Source organism: Pimephales promelas, chromosome 18 (genome assembly GCF_988280905.1).
Source record: "Pimephales promelas chromosome 18, fPimPro1.hap1.1, whole genome shotgun sequence".
Classification (NCBI taxonomy): Eukaryota; Metazoa; Chordata; class Actinopteri; order Cypriniformes; family Leuciscidae; genus Pimephales; species Pimephales promelas.
The window spans coordinates 9,522,930-9,542,471 of NC_142786.1; the positions used below are offsets into that span (position 1 = coordinate 9,522,930).

The following is a 19,542-nucleotide window of genomic DNA, read 5'->3' on the forward strand; positions in this document are numbered from 1 at the left end:
AATATTAAACAAAATGCTGCTGTTTGTCGCTGTTTCCAATGTGATTATTAGTCGAATTCGAATTTTTGTAAGTTTTGTAAATAAAGATAAATGCAATGTTATTAACCTGGATGAGACAATTTTGCACCAAATAAATGCTCTATTTTCAGAAATCTGACAGCTATACATTTACATTAGGATATTGTCCCTTCGGTAGCTTCAATGCAGTTAGCTATTTAGAAAAAAATAGGTAGACGGCAATTATGAATTACGATCAGCTTGACAGACCAGTGTTCAAGCAGCTTCCCCAACACAATTTGGGAGTTTCAAAACAGCACATCTCTCTTCTTCCTTGCTTAAATTCCCCATTTAGTCAGATAATGTCATGTTGGGAGACAGATGTGGATGCGGTTGGCTTGTATTTAGCCATGCCCTTACGCAATTGCCGCATGCCGAGCCAAGATGGAGGATGTACAGCATATTCAGATACATTAACAACCTTGTTACCACTGATAAAGGCCTCACATGGCCTGGAATCTTCTCTCAGGCAAGACAAATCTATAAATAGAGTATACACTACATGTGTGAGTGAGAAAGATTAGCTTTCAACGCGTCTGATTTATATAGAGCCGGGGCAATCCCTTACAGTGAGGGTACAGCAGTCATCTCTTCATGTCTGTAATTCCCAGCATTGCCTGTGCGTGAAAGCCTCTGATACTCTTTTAGCCCCAAGGTGTAATGTTTGATAATATAACTACTGCTTCTGTCAAAGCGTTTTCTGTGCAAATACATTACAGGCGCCTGGGACTCTAAACATTTATATTAAAGAGCAGAGAATGAGGAAGGAGCGATGAAAGAAGAGTGGAAAAAATATGCATTGATTAAAAGCCCGAGATAGTCCATCCAATACCGCCCAAAGAACATCAGTTATTTTGTATTCTGACAAGCCGATTGATAACTTGTACGCGCGAAGCAGGAATGACAAATGCAGATGGAAAGTGGCTTTGACAAAAACGATAACAGCATCAGTCTCCGGGGGCCACGGAGGTACGCATGCGAGCTGTTTAAAATATTTAATCATTTTATGAAGGCTGCAAGATGTTGTTTGACCCTGGAGGGAGCGTGAATGTCACATGGATCAGAAAACTGCAGAGACTTTGAAGTGAGACAAGGAAGGGAGCAGTTCCCGTAATGACTCCTACTTGATGTATTGTAATTTTCACATGTTATTCTGTCTCTGTGTCTGGAGGATAAGTAGAATCATCTAATCCTGAACAAGATGGGAAGAGAGAGAGAGAGAGCGAGCGAGCGAGAGAGAAATCAGGGTGTTTGTGAAGACTGAAACGTTATCAGATCCGAGCATCAGGCCAACAAAATGTTTTGCTTGTCCGTTTTTCATCTCTGGACAGAAAGCAATAAAAGTGGTGTGTAAAACACCTCAGGGCCGCAGCTGTCGGTGTCAAAGGTATCAAGATTTTTAGCATGTTAGCTTATTTTGCTGCTTACAGCCATGTTCGTTCTTCAGACCTCTCAAAGTGTCATTGATCCGAGTTGTTGTCCTTTATGACAGTTCAGTTTGTCTAGCGTGAGCTTTAATGCTCTATAGCTCTCGTTGCAGTTTTGTCAACAGTACATTTACATTTATTCCTTTGGTGTAAGTGACTTACAGTGCATTTTAGGTAGGCATTTTATCAGTTTTGCCTGGGACAAATGGTTACATTCCTTAAAAAAAATGAATAATAAAATATGATTTAAAAAATGTATGTAAATAAATGTATATTAAAATGTATATATTTAAAATATACACAAATACAGATATTAATCATATAAAATACTAAAATGTAAAAGACTGAAGGGATAATATATAGTCAAACCATCACATTATCACAGTTTATTCGCTATAGTTTAGAAAATTCTAATGAAATTCTGTAATGACAAGAGCTTTTATCAAATCAAATATTTCACTTGTTTTTTGCAAAATAACAACTGAGCTATTTAACCTAAGTAAACAATTAGATAATATCATATTTATTATTATTATTACTAATTTAGTTCAACGAATTACCAATAAATGCTTAATTCTGTTAAGTCTGTTGTGTAAAAAGGTCGCAATAGCAATTAAAGAAAAAACACTTAAGCAAAACATGGTCAGGTCAAAGTGTCTGAATAATTTCCCAAAACCGGTCCCAAATTTTGACAAATTTTACTAGCAGTTCATTGTATGTTTGTTAGATATAATATGTCACAGTTTACTTTATTTTTCTATCTTCACTTACATGAATTAAGTAGCGTCCTGCACACCCACTATAAAACAATATCAAAAATTATAGTTGGTGTCTGAATATGTGACTGTATATATAAATAGGATTTATTTAATAATCTAAAGGATTATTAGGAACACCTGTTTAATTTCTCATTAATGCAATTATCTAATTCTAATCAACCAATCACATGGCAGTTGCTTCAATGCATTTAGGGGTGTGATCCTGGTCAAGACAATCTCCTGAACTCCAAACTGAATGTCAGAATGGGAAAGAAAGGTGATTTAAGCAATTTTGAGCATGGTATGGTTGTTGGTGCCAGATGGGGCCGGTCTGAGTATTTCACAATCTGCTCAGTTACTGGGATTTTCACGCACAACCATTTCTAGGGTTTACAAAGAATGGTGTGAAAAGGAAAAAACATCCAGTATGCAGCAGTCCTGTGGGCGAAAATGCCTTGTTGATGCTAGAGGTCAGAGGAGAATGGGCCGACTGATTGATAGAAGAGAAACTTTGACTGAAATAACCACTCGTTACAACCGAGGTATGCAGCAAAGCATTTGTGAAGCCTCAATACGCACAACCTTGAGGCGGATGGGCTACAACAGCAGAAGACCCCACCGGGTACCACTCATCTCCACTACAAATAGGAAAAAGAGGCTAAAATTTACAAGAGCTCACAAAAATTGGACAGTCGAAGACTTGAAAAATTGCCGGGTCTGATGAGTCACGATTTCTGTTGAGACATTCAGATGGTAGAGTCAGAATTTGGCGTAAACTGAATGAGAACATGGATCCATCATGCCTTGTTACCACTGTGCAGGCTGGTGGTGGTGCTGTAATGATGTGGGGGATGTTTTCTTAGTGCCAATTGGTCATCGTTTAAATGCCACAGCCTCATCCCTTTATGGCCACCATGTACCCATCTTCTGATGGATACTTCCAGCAGGATAATGCATCATGGCACAAAGCTCGAATCATTTCAAATTGGTTTCTTGAACATGACAATGAGTTCACTGTACTAAAATGGCCCCCACAGTCACCACATCTCTCAACCCAATAGAGCATCTTTGGGACATGGTGGAACGGGAGCTTTGTGCTCTAGACGTGCATCCCACAAATCTCCATCAACTACAAGATGCTATCAAGATGCTGCATTTCCAAAGAATGCTTTCAGCAGCTTGTTGAATCAATGTCAAGTCAAGTCAAATTCATCACAACTGCAAGTGTGATGCAAAATTGTATATTATGTAACTTACATTTTACACACAAAACACAATCCCTTGAGTGAATGATTTACTAACTTACTCATAAAGACAGTCTGTTTTTTATTTATTGAATAATTCAGCATTTTTTTTTAAAAAAATTGGTTGAATGAATCGTTCAAAGTCACTTGTTTCGTTACTAAATGAATCAGCATTTTTTGAATGAACCGTAAATTATTTGATGCTGTTTTGCTCCTAAATTACATTACATAATCAGGTTACTTTTTTCAAGTAACTAGTAAAGTAACGCATTGCTTTTAAATTTCCAAAAAAAAATAATCAATTACCTTTTTCAAATAATAATGCAAATTACTTGCTTTTATCGGAGTAACAATATTGTAACGCATCAGCCTACTTTTAAGTCATTTTCACTGATCACCTACTTGTATATCAATGTAATCTGCAAAGTTATTACAATATGCAAGATTAAATATATATCAATATTTATTTTATTATTATTATTAAAAATATTTTATATTTAAAAACAGAGCATGTTTTCTATTCCATACAGACATTTTGCCTCTAAAATTGGCGAAAAGGTCAATAAGTCATATTTTAGCTGTTGTAAATAAATGTTTTCTCTATCCTCTTTAGAGTAAAATTGTAAGATCATCTCACCATTTGGCCATAAATAATCCATGATGGTAATTTTTGTCAAGCAAAATTTGTCTGGTTGAACATTAGCTAATTGGCTTGGCGCAACATAAACTGTTTCACAGATGAATGGAAATTTCTAGTCTTTAAGTGAACACATGTTTGCTCTCGTCTCCCCCTCTTGTTCCAGACATATTCTCGAGTAATTTTACAAACACATATCGTTGCAACCTTCATTAGATCTGTGTGTTCAAAGCCCCGCAGTGCAAAAACATACAAGCTCTGAGGGAATAAGTAGTTCCCTTCCTAGTCGGTCCCGGTCAGTGTGGGATTTTTGCAGTTTGTCCAAGGACTCGGCTAGTCTCTGTCCATATGGCTTTTCCACATTCCTGTCAGCAGGGTGCTGCTCATATCAAAGAGTTTCAATCCCATGTCCAGCCAGGGGCCCTGTCCTACTCTGATCATCAACTCTCAATATGCTAGCAAATTAGTCCAACAACATCCGCTATTGCAATCGGCTTACGCTAAATCTGATGTCTGAGAAGCAACTCTGACAATTAAGAGACATTTGTTAATGAAGAAGATTAAAGGGTGATATTAAAGATGTAGAAAGAAGAAAGAGAACGAGCATTCGGACGTTTCTGAGAGCCGACCGAGGAACGAGTGCACTGTCTTTGCGAGACATATTAGATATACGTTCCACTGAATACGCAGTTTATAAAGACAAAATGAGAATGACCTATGAGAGATGGAGGGCTAAAAAAAGAGAGCAGGCTAGGACATGTTCGACATCAATGCTTCAGAAGAAAAAAAAGGAGCGATTTCCATTTTAATGTGTCGATGGTCGTGTCCTGAGGACGACTGGAAGACCTACCACGGGCTATCATTCAGGAACAATCTCCTGCGCTGCTACGCCATGTAAATCATTGCACAGGGCTTAAGGATATCTGCAAATAAAGGCTATCAAAAGAGATTGATAACAGCTAATGTAGCCCTCAGGAATCAAGAGACAAGTCATATGCTATATTTCCTGGCCTGAGGGCCGGGCTATTATTGTACACCCATGCTGCGTATGGAAACGGCTCAATGCAATTCAACATCCACTTCATTCTCAGCGCCATGTGTTGGTCCAGGCTGTCATAATTGATGTACATTTTATATAAATGCCTTTGGACTACGGTAAAGTGGGAGATGTGTCTTGGGTTTCAAAAGCAGTTTTTTTCAGCACTAAAGTCACACAGAGCCGGATTGCATGCGTGCCCACTGATGCCACACATCCTCTTGAAATGGATAGCAGACATGCCCACATAATTAAACGCATCAGATAAGCTGGGCTATTATGGTAATTAGGAGATGTTATTACTGTGGATGTTGATATGAGATTTGCCTTTAGGCCTGAGTTACCCCTCTCAACCCCCTCCCCCCAACCCCACCCATGCCCCCCAAAAGTGATACACAGACCCGCCCTTTGACCCACTTACAGACACTCACAAACTGACAGCACATTCTGATCATTCACATTCACAATTGATTGACTGTAAATGTTAAAAAGTTTTCAATGTTATAATATTTTTTTTTTCATATACAAGTTTGATTAATAGACAGTACCCAAAAGATTGAGTTTGGAAGCACATTTTTGCTTCAGATTAAGAGAAATAAAAAGGTAATTGTTGGTCATTATGAGTAAATTAAATCACATCTCCCAAATGTGCATTTTTAATCTTACAATATGAATGTGTTTCCATGATTTCAACTTTATAACTTGTCATTAGTGTTGTTATTGTTAACTAAAACTAAAGAAATTAAACTGAAATAAAATATAAATATTAGTATCACGGCTGGCTAAGGGCGAAGATGTGGTGAGCCGAAGTGGATTTAAAATAGCTGCATAACTTTGTTTAACAAAACAAAATAGTAAAATCCAACAAAGATTAATCCAAAAGAAAGCGTATAATGCAACAGTGGGCACGATACGCAAACAACACCAGACAGTGAAAGATAGAAAGATAGGCCCTGTTTGCACAAGAACGCTCGCGGGTGAAAACGGTAAAATATTTTATCGGATGTGCCTTTCGTTTACACGGCGACTGCGTTTTTGAGGCTTAAAAACCCCAAAAAGTGAAACCACCCTCCAGAGTGGAAATCTTAAAAACGCTATACCGCCGCCTTCCCGTGAAAACGCAAAAAACGCAAAAGTCTGCTCGACCGTGAAGGTTGTCCGCAGGTGCGTGGACTTGGTGTTGTTGTAGTATGCACTCCTAGCCGCCTGAAGTGCATACTACATTGATTTTCACAGACTTTTGCGTCACCATTTGCACGCGAATTTCCCACACAAAACGCTCGTCTAAACGCAGAATAAAAAGTGATGACGCAACGCCACTTTTGCGTTTTCTCTTCAGAATCGTTTCCGTGTAAACATACAGTAGCCTTACACAGGAACTAAATTAATAACAGGTGTGAGTAATCAACGAAACAATCAGCAAATCTGACAACCGAATGAAAAAAAAAACAGAAAGGAAACAGGAAATGAAAAACTAAAAACTATATCAAACTAAAAGTCCAACTTTTCACAAAGTCCACATTCACAACAGCACAACAGGGGCGAGATTCATAAACTTCTATGACTAGTCTTACAAGTTAGTCATCCAATTTTTTATTCAAGACTGTTCATAACTTTTTTAAGTTAGTTACATAAAAACGTACATTGGTCTAATTTGACTGATTAACCCTAACTAAGACAATGTCTTAAAGGACAACTCCGGCGCAAAATGAACCTTTGGTCTAATTACACATTGTTACCTAGTCAACCGTTATCTGAGATTTGTTTTCATGATTGCCGAATGTAAATAGTTTTATCTCTAAAAACAGTTTAGCCTATAACGCTAGTATAACGCTAGTATACAGGGCATAGAGTAATGACAAATAAAAATCGCTTGTTATTACCACTAACAAGGCTCAAAATAGCCCCACACAAACACGACAGCATAACAAGGGTCCATACATTCGAACCGAAGCATTGAGAACTTTGTCAGTGTCCATACAGTTTAATAAGCAGATATTTTATACACACAGTCAACTTCGCGAATACAGGAAGAAGCCATCTTTGAAAAATAGTCTCTACCAGTCGATCTACGAATGCCGATCGAAGTGCGCTGAACTGTGCAGAATCTCATATGGTCCGTTGTTTCCAGAAGAAACACAAACACAAACCGTTTACTTGTCTTCAATATGTACACGTAGCCTACTGTTCGTGCTCACCTCATCACCTTATTCACATCTCACCAGCGCACTTGGATCGGGCGTTCGTAGATCGACTGGTAGAGACTATTTTTCCAAGATGGCTTCTTCCTGTATTCGCGAAATTTATTTATGTGTAATTAGACTAAAGGTTCATTTTGCACCGGAGTTGTCCTTTAACATAATGGTTATGTTTATGCAACTGGCCTCAGGTCGTGACAATCAGATGAAAAAAGTAAACTGATTTTGCCATTGTGACTTTATATATCACAATTGCAGCTGCTTATTTCTTATTTTAAATTTTATCTCAAAATTATCTTTTTAGGTAGAAACAGGGTTCCACATGGGAGAGACTACCTGTTGGTTAACCAATGAATGATGGGAAGAGTATTTTCAAATTTTGTTTGGTGCCACATGTGACACATGCAGCTTTAAATACATTCAAACATTAAAATGCAAAACATTTACCGTTTTTAGCTATTAATAGCGAATTAATGACTAGGATGCTGTAGTTTTATTTGATGCTTTATTTTAGGTTTTAACCCCCCACCCCACATCACAGAACTATAACAAATCAGTCCATATGTTAGTTAGCGGCATTTGCTATGTCACCATCTCCCCTGTATTCTATAAATATCCTGTACTATCTGTTTGCCAGCGTCCCTCCCCTTGTCGCTCGAAAAGGAAGTGCTGTTCTGTCCACCAAGCCTTTGCACTGTGTGCCACTTTGCCTTTCCCTGTGAGTCCTGGCTGCTCTCCCGCTTCACCCACTGTGCCCTTCAAAATGCCAACCCTCTCTCACACCTGCAACGCTGTCACACTGGCACTCGTCAGTCCTTGCAGTCGCCAGAAGCACCATGCCCAATAAAGCTGAGAGGTACGTGATCCACTGTGATTTTTGAACTAAAACACAATTTTTATATTATTCAAATTTTCTCAATATTAATTTATAATACTATAAATTATATCAAATTTTACATTATTTGTAAAACACACACACACACACACACACACACACACACACACATATATATATATATATATATATATTTGTTTTTGTTTTTTTTGTTTTTTTTTTCAGATATTTCAAAAACTGCTGATATACTGGGATTTTCACGCACAACCATCAAGAGGGTTTGCAGAGAATGGTCCGAAAAAGAGAACATTTTCAGTCAGGGCTCGCCAAAAATGCACAATCAAAGATTTCTGCAGCAACATTCAGATGGTCGGGTCAGAATTTGGATTAAACAACAACATTAATCCATCTTGCCTTATATCAACGGTTCAGGCTGCTGCTGGTGTAATGGTGTGGATATTTTCTTGGCACACTTTGAGCCCCTTAGTACCAATTGAGCATTATTTAAACACCATAGTTTACCTGAGTATTATAGCTGACCACATCCATCCCTTTATGACCACAGTGTACAAATGATGGCTGATGGCTACTTTCACAAGGATAGCACACCATGTCACAGAGCTCAAAACATCTCAAACTGGTTTCTTGAACATGACAATGAGTTCAATATACTCAACCACCCTCCATAGTCACCAGATCTCAATCTAATAGAGCACCTTTGAGATGTGATGAACGGGAGATTCGTATCATGGATGTGCAGCCGACAAATCTGCAGCAACTGCGTGATGCTATCATCTCAATATGGACCAAAATCTCGGAGGAATGATTCTAGCACCTTGTTAAATCCACTGTATGCCACGAAGAATTAAGACAGTTCTGAAGGCAAAAGAGGGTCCTAGCAAGATGTACTTAATAAAGGTCACGGGCAAGAATTTATCAAACTGATTTAATCAACATTAAAAAAAAAAAGGTTGGGGAAAAGATATGTTTTCCATTGTTCACAATAAGACCAAGAATGTGTATTTAGAAAGTGAACATCATAATTTTAATTTCATGCTGACTTTGAAAATTGTCATAGCATAAACAGACAAACACCACGACTCCACATCCAGAGAGCTTTAAAATCGTCTGTGAATGATTCGCTGAAACAAACATCCAGGTAAAACTGTTATGTTGAATGGCAAGTGGTAAATGCATGTGACATTGGAAGACTATAAGCTCCTTATTGTTAATTCCAGCCTGGGCTCGTATTGTTCATTATCATTACTCGACCAGCAAAATGGCAAACGGTAAAAACAGAGGGCTGTTAGGAAGAGAGGGTACAAATAAATAAATAAACATATAACCAACAGGAGACGTAAAGATATCGTATGGGTAGCAAAAGTCGAGAGACAAAGCATGAATGAAAATTGATTTCTGAGTTTTGTTTGTTTCAATAAAGGCAGCATTACCTCAAAGCTCCGTCTTCAGAAAGACTTCTCAGAACAAAATGTGCTATTAAGACAATAATAGGATTATTATTCCTGTTTGTTTGTTATGGTGGATCAACTAAATCAGGGTTAAAAGAGAGGAGATTAACTCGGCCTTGTTATCGTCGCTTCATGAAATTAGCACCAGACGCAAGACTCATCTGCATATTCATTTATTGTTGTGAGAATCTATCCCTTTAATTAGACATTGAGACGAGATTTTTTTTCGATAAACACGCAGAGACAAGCACATATCCGAGCCTTTTTTTTTTTCATATTCTCTATCTCATTGCATTAAAAGGTGTTCACACCACCTATATGAAATAGGCGAGAAAAAGAAGTGGGAGGTGATTTCTTTTTAAGTTGCATCAAAGTTGAAAAGCAGACGGCTTGTGGCGGAATGTGAGCCAGACGCGCGAGTGTGTGTGTGTCTGTCTGCACGCATATGCTCATGCAAAACTACTAAGGTACTGTGCCTATATTCATGTTTACACGCCATTGAATGTAGCTACCTGCGTGCATTTCTGCGAAATTTGCTTAGAGGTTTAGTCGAGCAATTAAACAGTCAAATGAAATTGTCATTTGATTTTAATTACCGTGTACAAATTGAGACAGCCCTTGAAGTCAGCTGTGTTTCTTTCCATTTCTGATGATATGTTGTTCAATGTGAGAGGATAATAAGACAGGCTGTTAATTAAAATCCCTCGTTATTGTCAGACGGAGTGACTAAACATTGTCTATACCTTCTCTGAGTAAAGCTGTTGACACACAATATCACGCAGACTAAATGCATTAAATCACACCTGCGGTAATTAGAAGTACTCCACTCATTCACAGCTTAATACGTCTGACCTGAGATCAGATTCCTGCTTCTCAAACGCTAATCAGGGCAATACAGGTCACACTGTTTACAAAACACATGTTGATGATTATTAACCAAAACAAAAGGGATTTAGATAGAAGATATTGAAACATCTGTTTCAGGCTGTCCGGTAAGCCGGCTGTGAATTGGATATTAATAGTCGATACAACAACTATTTAGGGGTAAAACATTTCCTTTGAGGGCTCTGCCCCAGTTGTACCCCTAAAGATACATTTTTTTTTGTACATTTTTCCCCTGAGAGTGTACCTAAAAATCTTAAAGGGTTAGCTCACCATAAAATAAAAAGTGAAGTTAATATTTACTCAGCCTGGTTCTTGTTCTTAATGTCATATGCCCTTCTTTCTTTTATGGACCACAAAATGAGAATTTTTTTTAAAATGTCCCACTCGTGCTCATCCATATAATGGTAGTAAATAGCGATCAGCATCAAACTTCAACACAAAAGTGTCTAAAAATGGGGGGAATAAGATGCACAGAAGCAGGAAAGAGGAATCTGTCTTACTTTGGCCCTTCATCCTGGAATGAACTTCAGTCTAGGCTTAAGATTGGTGTGCTAATTTCCTTACATATAAGGACATATACACCTGTTTTAATTAATGGTATGTAGATCTCGACTTTTAGTCCTTATTTGGTCTGTTTATATATTTTAAACTCATTGCATTTTTTTTCTGTGTAAATATTTTGTAAATTTTGTGTAAATCTATATGGTATTTTAATTTACATAATGTATTGTTTTTCAGCTTGTGGTTGAAAATTGTGCTATACAGGACTCCCTTATAAAAGAGACTGTCTCAATGGGACATTTCATGTTTAAATAAAGATTATATATATATATATATAAGATGAAAAACAAACTAAAATTGTATGTATTATTTAACGAAATTCTTGTGCATGAACATTCGTGACACTCTATTAGCAGCTCTGTTCACTCGGACTCGCCCAGAAAAAGCACACAAGTTGTGAGAAATCAAGATTAACAAAAACATTAAAATACATTGAATACAACACAAATCCCCCAAAAGTATGCACTTTCTTCAGTCCAGTATCACCAGACCAGAACTCTCAGAATGACAGACGTGAATGCGATAACTTCTTAAGCCGAACACAACGGATATATTCAAGATTAATCTTGATTTCTCACAACTTGTGTGCTTTTTCTGGGCTAGTTGGAGTGAACTGCTAGCCTAGCTGGCTCCGCCCTCCTACGTACTTCCACTGAATATTAATTTTCCCTCAGTACTACGTCTGGGATTGTGGTGTACGGTATTCTTTGGTTTTCTCCGATTCAATTTTTTTTTTGGTCCAATCAGCGAACAGAGGGAGTGGCTGAGAACAATGATGTTGAGGTGCGCTAGTTTGAGTCGTCATACGTCACAACCAAACATTAACGATTGGTTATGGCAGATCCAGAGTGAACTGCAAGTGAACTGTAGCGCTAATAGATTCTCATGCGCACGTTGAAGCTCGTGCAGAGAAGACCAATGACCAAGTTAAGAATTTTGCTAAATAACATTTGTTAAATTCATTAAATTTATTTAATGGCCCACAAAAGAAAGAAGGGCATACGACATAAGAACAACACCAGGGTGAGTAAATGATGGCTTCATTTTCTGAACTATCCCTTTAATAAATCTTTACAATAAGGTCTCAATTGTTAACATTAGTTAATGTATTTACCAACATGAACTAACAATGAGCAATATATTTTTTTACAGTATTAATCTCTGTTAATGTTAATTAATAAAAATCCAGATGTTCATTGTTTGTTCATGTTAGTTCACAGTTCGTTAACTAATGTACAACATATGTATATAGATGTTGAAATTTAGCATCTGGGTCGGTTAGCAACTAAGATTATTAATTGGGGTTGAGCAACTAAGATTAATAAATGCTGTAGAAGTATTGTTTATTCTTCATGCTAACTAGTTGACTAATGTTATCAAATGAACAATCAAATATTGTAAAGTGTTTTCAATAAAATCAATATGGGATCACTTTTAAAGCCGCTGTCACACTTTGTGTTCTATTTACTTCCATTAAGTCGTTCACCCAAAAATTACAAAATAAAATCCCATCTTTTTTTTCTGGCGAACAAAAAAGATATTAAGCAAAATGTCTCAGTGCTTTTATACCCCTTCAATAAAAGCCATTACAGTCCAAACAACATCTTCTTTTGAGTTCCAAAAATTGAAAAAAGGCACGTTTGAACTGCGAGTAAATGATGACAAACATAGAGTTTGAACTCTGGCTAATTCATATAACACAAAGATAATGTACGTGAGCAATATAGGATCTCAACACCACAGACTGACCTCTTAAAACTTAAACGCTGTTGGAGAGAGTGGTTCAGATGAAGTGAAGTGTGAATTAACTGCTGGCTCAAGGGGACCTGAGAAAGGTTCTGAACCTCTGTAAGTCCTCTCTTGTCTGCCTTCCTGTTTCTCCACATGTTTCTATAAGAAAACAAATGAAAAGAAAAAAAAAACTAAAATGAAAATCTATACAGTTTGCAGGTATAGAGGTCTTCTTGTGTTTGGTTCCTGTTTCCCTTGTTGTCTTGTTGTCCTGCCTTGTTTGTCACCATATTTACCCTCATTAGTTCCCATGACTACTAAACACTGGCACTTGTCCCGCATCAACCCCTTGTTAACCTGTCCAATCGTCAGTTGTTTGTCGGCCGTTGATCCTCTATGTTGCTCTCCTGCCTTCAATGTGTGGATATATACTCTTGTTCTTGGATTATTCTGCATTTGTGTTTCTCTTATAACTTGTGCTTGCTCTCTGCCTCCCCTGCTCACACAGCGCAAGACGTCATATAACTGACGTCTTGGGACGTCTTTTGACCATATGTCAACATATGCCTTTTTAGGGTACCCTTAAACGTCAGTTAGATGATGTTATCAGATCCTAACCCTACCCCAGACCTAAACCTACCCGTCACCTAACTGACATTAAAGGTAAAGCGTCAGTTGTGTGACAGCCCGGGTTCGTCAACCAACGTTTAAGGGTACCCTAAAAAGGCGGATGTTGACGTATGGTCAAAAGACGTCCCAAGACATCAGTTATATGACGTTATATATAGCTCGCACGTTACAATAGTGTATGTGAAAATCAGACATTGGTTGAAAAATGACCTGAATGAACTGCATTCACCAAGATTCTGCAGCGTGCAAATGATGGCCTCTTTACTAGAGTCCATGGGAGTCAATGAAAAATAATAAAATGGCAAACTGTTCTTTTCAAGTCTAAGTAAATAATTTTCCAAATGCAGTCAACACAGGAACATATTCATACTACACACTTGCATGACTAAAGAATTTATATTCATTAAGTTAGCAGATGCGTTCATCCAAAGTGACAAAACGACAAAAAGATTCCAAAAGATTCTAAAGAACACACTTCATTAACACTAATGAGGAAAATCCTTAATTGAAAAAGGGCAATTACACAATCTGAGACACCGCTACTGTTCCGTCATTTTGTGGTTCATTTTCGATTGGCAGTGATGGCTAACTGTAGCACCTAAATTAATCACTGGAAACTTGTCCCAAATCACATGGAATACAATCTGCACTTGTCCTAAATGAATCTATATGAATTCTAGACGGTTATTTTGACATACAGCATGTCTACACTGACTCAGTATTGTTGTCTTTTTATCCAATAAAATATTTAAACATTCTTAAATAGAGATACAATTACACTTGAGATGCAAAATGACATAATATAACAAGTCTTATTTTCAGACTTTATGAAAGGCGAAAAATAAACTTCTTTTCCCTTCAAGTTTTTTTTTTTATTCCCCAATTGACACATCGCATGAAATGTTAATGTTTTGAGCATAAAATCACTTAATTTTGATCAGTTTTTCAGAAGATTTAATATCATAAATTATTTTCTTCTCAAGTAAATGTACCTTGATTTAAGAATGTTTTGATATTTGCACTTAAAAAAAAGACATCCATTTTTGTAGTGCAAGAGCCCCTGCCCCTGAAAGCTGCATATGTCAAATGCATGAAGTGTCCAACATTCCACACTTTGCTTTTAAGTGCATCATCCAGACATTTGAAGTGCACTTCTTGTTGGACTTTTCAGCATGATCACACTTTTCTCAATATTTATATTATAAAATGGCATAGATCAGTGCATAAGTATGCGAATTGGGACGCACCTTTTGATGACCAAAAGCAAACTGTAAGAGCAATTTGTTGGCAATATTCTCATTGCATGTTCTAATAACCCCTGAATTTATTTTCTAAGCACGAGACGCCTGAGAGGTGTGCGTCTACAACCAAACGTTTCAAATTTAGCCCTGAAAACTATTTATAAAATGAAGAGTCCTCTTAGCAAGCCTCTAGTGTGTGCAGCCCCACATTAGATTTGGTTTGTTTTATTCCCACTGCTTTACTGCAGTTCTCTCTGTAATGTAATGACCACTTTAGGCTCATTTTGGGATAGGGCTCTGTTCACATGGCTGCACAGAACGAGCTGGTGCAGCATCCCCCCTTCCCTTCCACCTGCTCTCCGGAGAGAAAAATCACACGGCGAACAATCTCACACAACACTCGGCAGACAGAGCGCTGGAACATCAGAAGATGGACAAGATGCCATGCTGTACGTCTTTCTCCCTCTCTCTCTTGTTACATGCTGTGCCCTGGTGCTGTTGAATGTCTGTCCATCACACAGATCAAAAAGCTGCTCCCCTGCCCCGCAGCTTCATGGGCAGACTGTTCAAATTAACCCTGTCACTGCTGGGGTTAACAACACAGGAATCTTCTCCCACCTCGGTTAAAATTCATGTCGCAAACTCATAGGCGAAATATTTCCAGCACTTTGGCTAATTACCAGCAATAGCAACTTGCTAACATGTTTAAGCAACAACGGTGTGTAACAGAACAACCTTTGTAACTCATCTACAGTCATGACATGTGGTCCACAGCTCCCTCATAAGACAACATTTTCTCATTTTACTAAGCCCTTGGTACAGGCAGCTGTGGTAAATTTGGATTGTAAATCTTGATGGTTTGAATAATGCTTCGGGACAGATCGGGATACCAATGAGGGCGAGGTCATGTGATCATCACCTGTTCTGGGGTTCTCCCGCAGCATCTTTGCTCTGCTTAAGAAGACAATTATGAAAGAGATTAGAGAGAGTTCAAATGCAGCTGCCTTGCCTAGCAAAAAAAAAAAAAAAAAAAAAAAAAAAAACATTAGCTTGGTTTTGTCTTGGTTTAGACAAAACCAAGCTAATGTTTAATGACTCAATGTTACTTTTTCTGCAAAAATACTAAACTTAATTTAGCAGAAAAGAAAATATCAGTAAGATTTATTTTAATTAACTTGCAAGGATGAATTGAACTGATCAAACGTGACAGATTTTTTTGATAAAATGTATTTAAATATATTAACATACAGTATAACAAATCAATTAATACATGTACAACCATAATTTTATTATTTTAGTGGTGCTCCTTTGAACTTTCTATCCATCAAAGAATTCTGAGGGGAAAAAAATGGATCACACTTTCTACAAAAATATTAAAGGGTCATTCCACCTCTGGAAAGATGAATGTATATTTAAAATGGGTAATTTATGTAGAAGAAATGTAAAATTACTTTTGAATTTGGAGCTTTCTAGACTGAAAAAAGCCAGAAAATATATTTTTGGCTTATGTGGATGAAAGACAACAACTCCCAGAATGCACTTGCTTCGCTGACCTAGGAGGCCACGCCTACAGAGCACAATAGTTAAATAACAGTCTAGGCTAATGTTACTAGAGAGTCTCCGTGATGAGTCTGCCCGAAAATGTGTTTCGAGATCGCCCAAAATGTCTGGGATTCGGCTTTTGCGTTCTACTGTTGCCATTCATCATGTTTACTGAGGCGAGCCGGACGAGTAAGGGCCGCGTGGAGAACGACGCAAGGCCGGTGGCGTCATTACCGATGAGCGAAACCTGTGAAACGCACCGGTCTCATATCTCTCATGGAGGAGCGGGAATTTTCTTAGCAATGTTAAAACGCACATCATCAATCACTTTTTGGTAACACTTTAAAATAATGGTCCGTAGTTAACAAGTAGCTATGCAGGAAGTAATAGGTAGTACTGCATTAACACCAAACTTATTAACTAATATGGAAGCAATATTAACTAAGCATTAAGTAATTTAGTACAAAGGTAGTTCTTTGGTATAAATATATATCCTCATTGAGAACTACTTGTGAAATAAGAAATAATAACCAATTAATTACTAATCACAAAAGTAACATGTCTTAAAAAGTGAACAATTGTGGGGGTTTATCCCCCCAAATTCATTAGCTAGGTTGAGATTGTGACCACTAATCTTGCCAGGATGGACGCTGCAGTAGCTGCCTGAGGAGGACTTCTCTTTAGGACATGAAAATAAACATTGATGTTCACTTGTCAAAAACAATTTGTATCTTTAATGAAGAAATTGGCTGCATTTATGTTACGATAAGCGCAAAACAACATCTTCCAGATTACAGTTTGTTAGAATATTAGTGCCTCACAGAACCTGTACAGTATGTGTCAAATGTAAGGGTTAATGCCCTTCGAGGTGTCCATTGTCAGGTTTTAATGGACGACGGCGAGGCGTGAAGCAGCCGACGCGGAGCGGAGGGCATTAACCCTTACTTAACGGACACCCTGCAGCCAATCAGAATCGAGTATTCACCCAGACCATGGTATAAATAAAATTAAATTACTTGTATCATTTGTGAAAAACATGTTTACTCCTCACTAACTACTTAAGCGTTACCTTGTCATCCCGCAGGAACTACTAGTGATGTGGCCCATTATTTTAAAGTGAAAAACATGTTAAATCATGTTAAAACATGTTAATCAGCTATCCAATCTGAGAAAACGCACAAAGTGGCCAGGTGTAAACAGCCCCATAATCATCACGTGACTGAAACCCAGCTATTTTTATCACTAAATGCAGCCCTGAGCTTGAGAGACTTCTTTCAAAGTTGTTTAAAGTCTTACCGACACCAAACTTTTGAATATAAAATATTAATATTTCACAATATTGCCATTTGTCCAACTTAACCACTGAATTATCTCCTAAACATGATATTCATTCAGTGTGGCAATTTCATGTATCATACTTTTTTTATGATGAATTTATGTTTATTTGTTTCTGTGTGGGAGAGTTTTTCAGTTTACTTAAGTTCTTTGAGGGACAAAATTAAAAAAATGTGCTACACACATTTAAAATACATTGCAAAAACCTTGCTCAAACAGAAACACGTGTAGCATACAATTCAGAAATTCGTCAACGCTTAGATTTCTGCATTAGGCATCTGTTGGAACAAAACACTCCTCTAAACTCCCTGCGCCTCGGTACGTCGGTAACACTCACTCTGGGTGGCACATGGCTCTTCTGACATGTTTGATTTGCTGCCTTCCAACACAGCAGTGTGTATAAATAACAAAAGTGACTCTCCCGGTAGCGCTGTATAGGGAGGAAGGTGAGGATTGCCAGTCCTCGGCTCATCTCCCAACTGTCTCACCACTGGCAGTTCTGATCACAGAGTGATGACAGCCTATGATTGTCAAAATACGTGTCACTGACTGGCAGCCCCAGCTTTGGCATGTGCTGAAGCTCAATTTTCCCTTTCTTTTTTTATTTTGTCATCTCCCTTTCTGCTTTCTCCACAATCCAAGGGTTTGGTTAACACCAGCCGGATGTGGAAGAAGAAACATACGCAGGTGGGAATTAACTCGGTGTGTGTGTGGAAGAAGTCGCACTCAGTGTCACATGTTCTGCTCAGTGTGTGTGTGTGTGTGTATGTGTGTGAGGTGACAGGGAACAGCATGGGGATGTGTCAGCCCCAGAGTAGAGACTGTGGTGTCTGAGACAGCTTTCAGATAGAGCTCTACCTCTCCAAACTCCAGAGAGCGACGAGAGTGCTTGATTGACAACTTGCCTTGTGGTTGTTGTTTTTCAAAGAGTGTCAATAGAAACAGTAGCAGATCACAAAGAGGTGGTATGAAAGAGGTCTCAAAAATGAACATTCTGTCAACATGTAAGGCCCGGTCACACCAAGAACGATAATTATTAAGATAACTACAACAGCTATATTAGCAACCACGTCAATGCACGATAACGTTCTGTTTATTACACGCGCGTGCTACAGTTCTGTAATGAGCTGCTTTAAAGGCCCAGTATGGGGTGAGAACTGTTGCATTATTCCAAATAAGTAGATTATGATCCACAAATAAATGTAAAGAGATTCACAAAAATATAACAAATTCACAAATAAATAGATTAAGATCCGCATAAATAAATAAATGTAAAGAGTTTCACAAAAAAATGATAAAACTCAAAAATAAATAAAATGAGATTTGCAAATAAAAATAGCCTATATATTTACAATTTTTTTTTTTTTTTTTTTATGCCACAAATACAACTCTGCCTGATGGAATTTATTTGTGAACCGCTTTCTGTGCATTTGTAAATCCCCTCACATATTTGTGAATCGGTTCCTGTGCATTTGTGGATTTTGAAACACTTCTAGCGTCGAGGTGCAGACAAATCCACAAATAAGTGGACTCCACCCACCAGTGTTGTGCACTCGAGACTTGTACTCGGTCTCGGACTCGGTCTCGAGTCCATATTTTAATGGACTCGGTCTTATTACTCGAACATATTGGGAGTCGGGACTCGAACTTATTCCCGAGTCCACTCGAGTCCCTTTCAAAATACGTCATGATTATTACTGTATGTTAATATTTCTTTAAATTGTTGTTTGATTGAAATGTCCAATGATTGCTGACTTTCTTGTGCGCAACTGCGCATGACTTGAGACTATAATGTTCGCGGCATGCAAATGCAGCAGGACCCAGGTCCGATGTGATGTGGAGCCTCTAGCTCAACTATGTATCGAAAAAGTCTGCCTTATCATCCATAATTCAGTTTGCATATTAGAGCCACACAGAATTTGCGTACAGTAATGTTATGTGAAAGAGCACTTAATG

General features: G+C 37.9%; 1 long non-coding RNA gene across 2 annotated transcripts in view; it reads right to left on the reverse strand.

Annotated features, from left to right (window-relative positions):
* The window catches only part of LOC148970908 (uncharacterized), a 70,770-nt gene that overhangs the window by 35,497 nt on the left and 15,731 nt on the right, over positions 1–19,542 (reverse strand). Inside the window, exon 3 of one of the 2 annotated variants that reach the window (XR_016147385.1) lies at positions 12,857–12,997. The exons of the other annotated variant lie outside the window; for it this stretch is intronic. This is a non-coding gene — a long non-coding RNA (uncharacterized LOC148970908). The remainder of the gene's footprint in view (positions 1–12,856; positions 12,998–19,542) is intronic. 2 annotated transcript variants of the gene reach the window in all.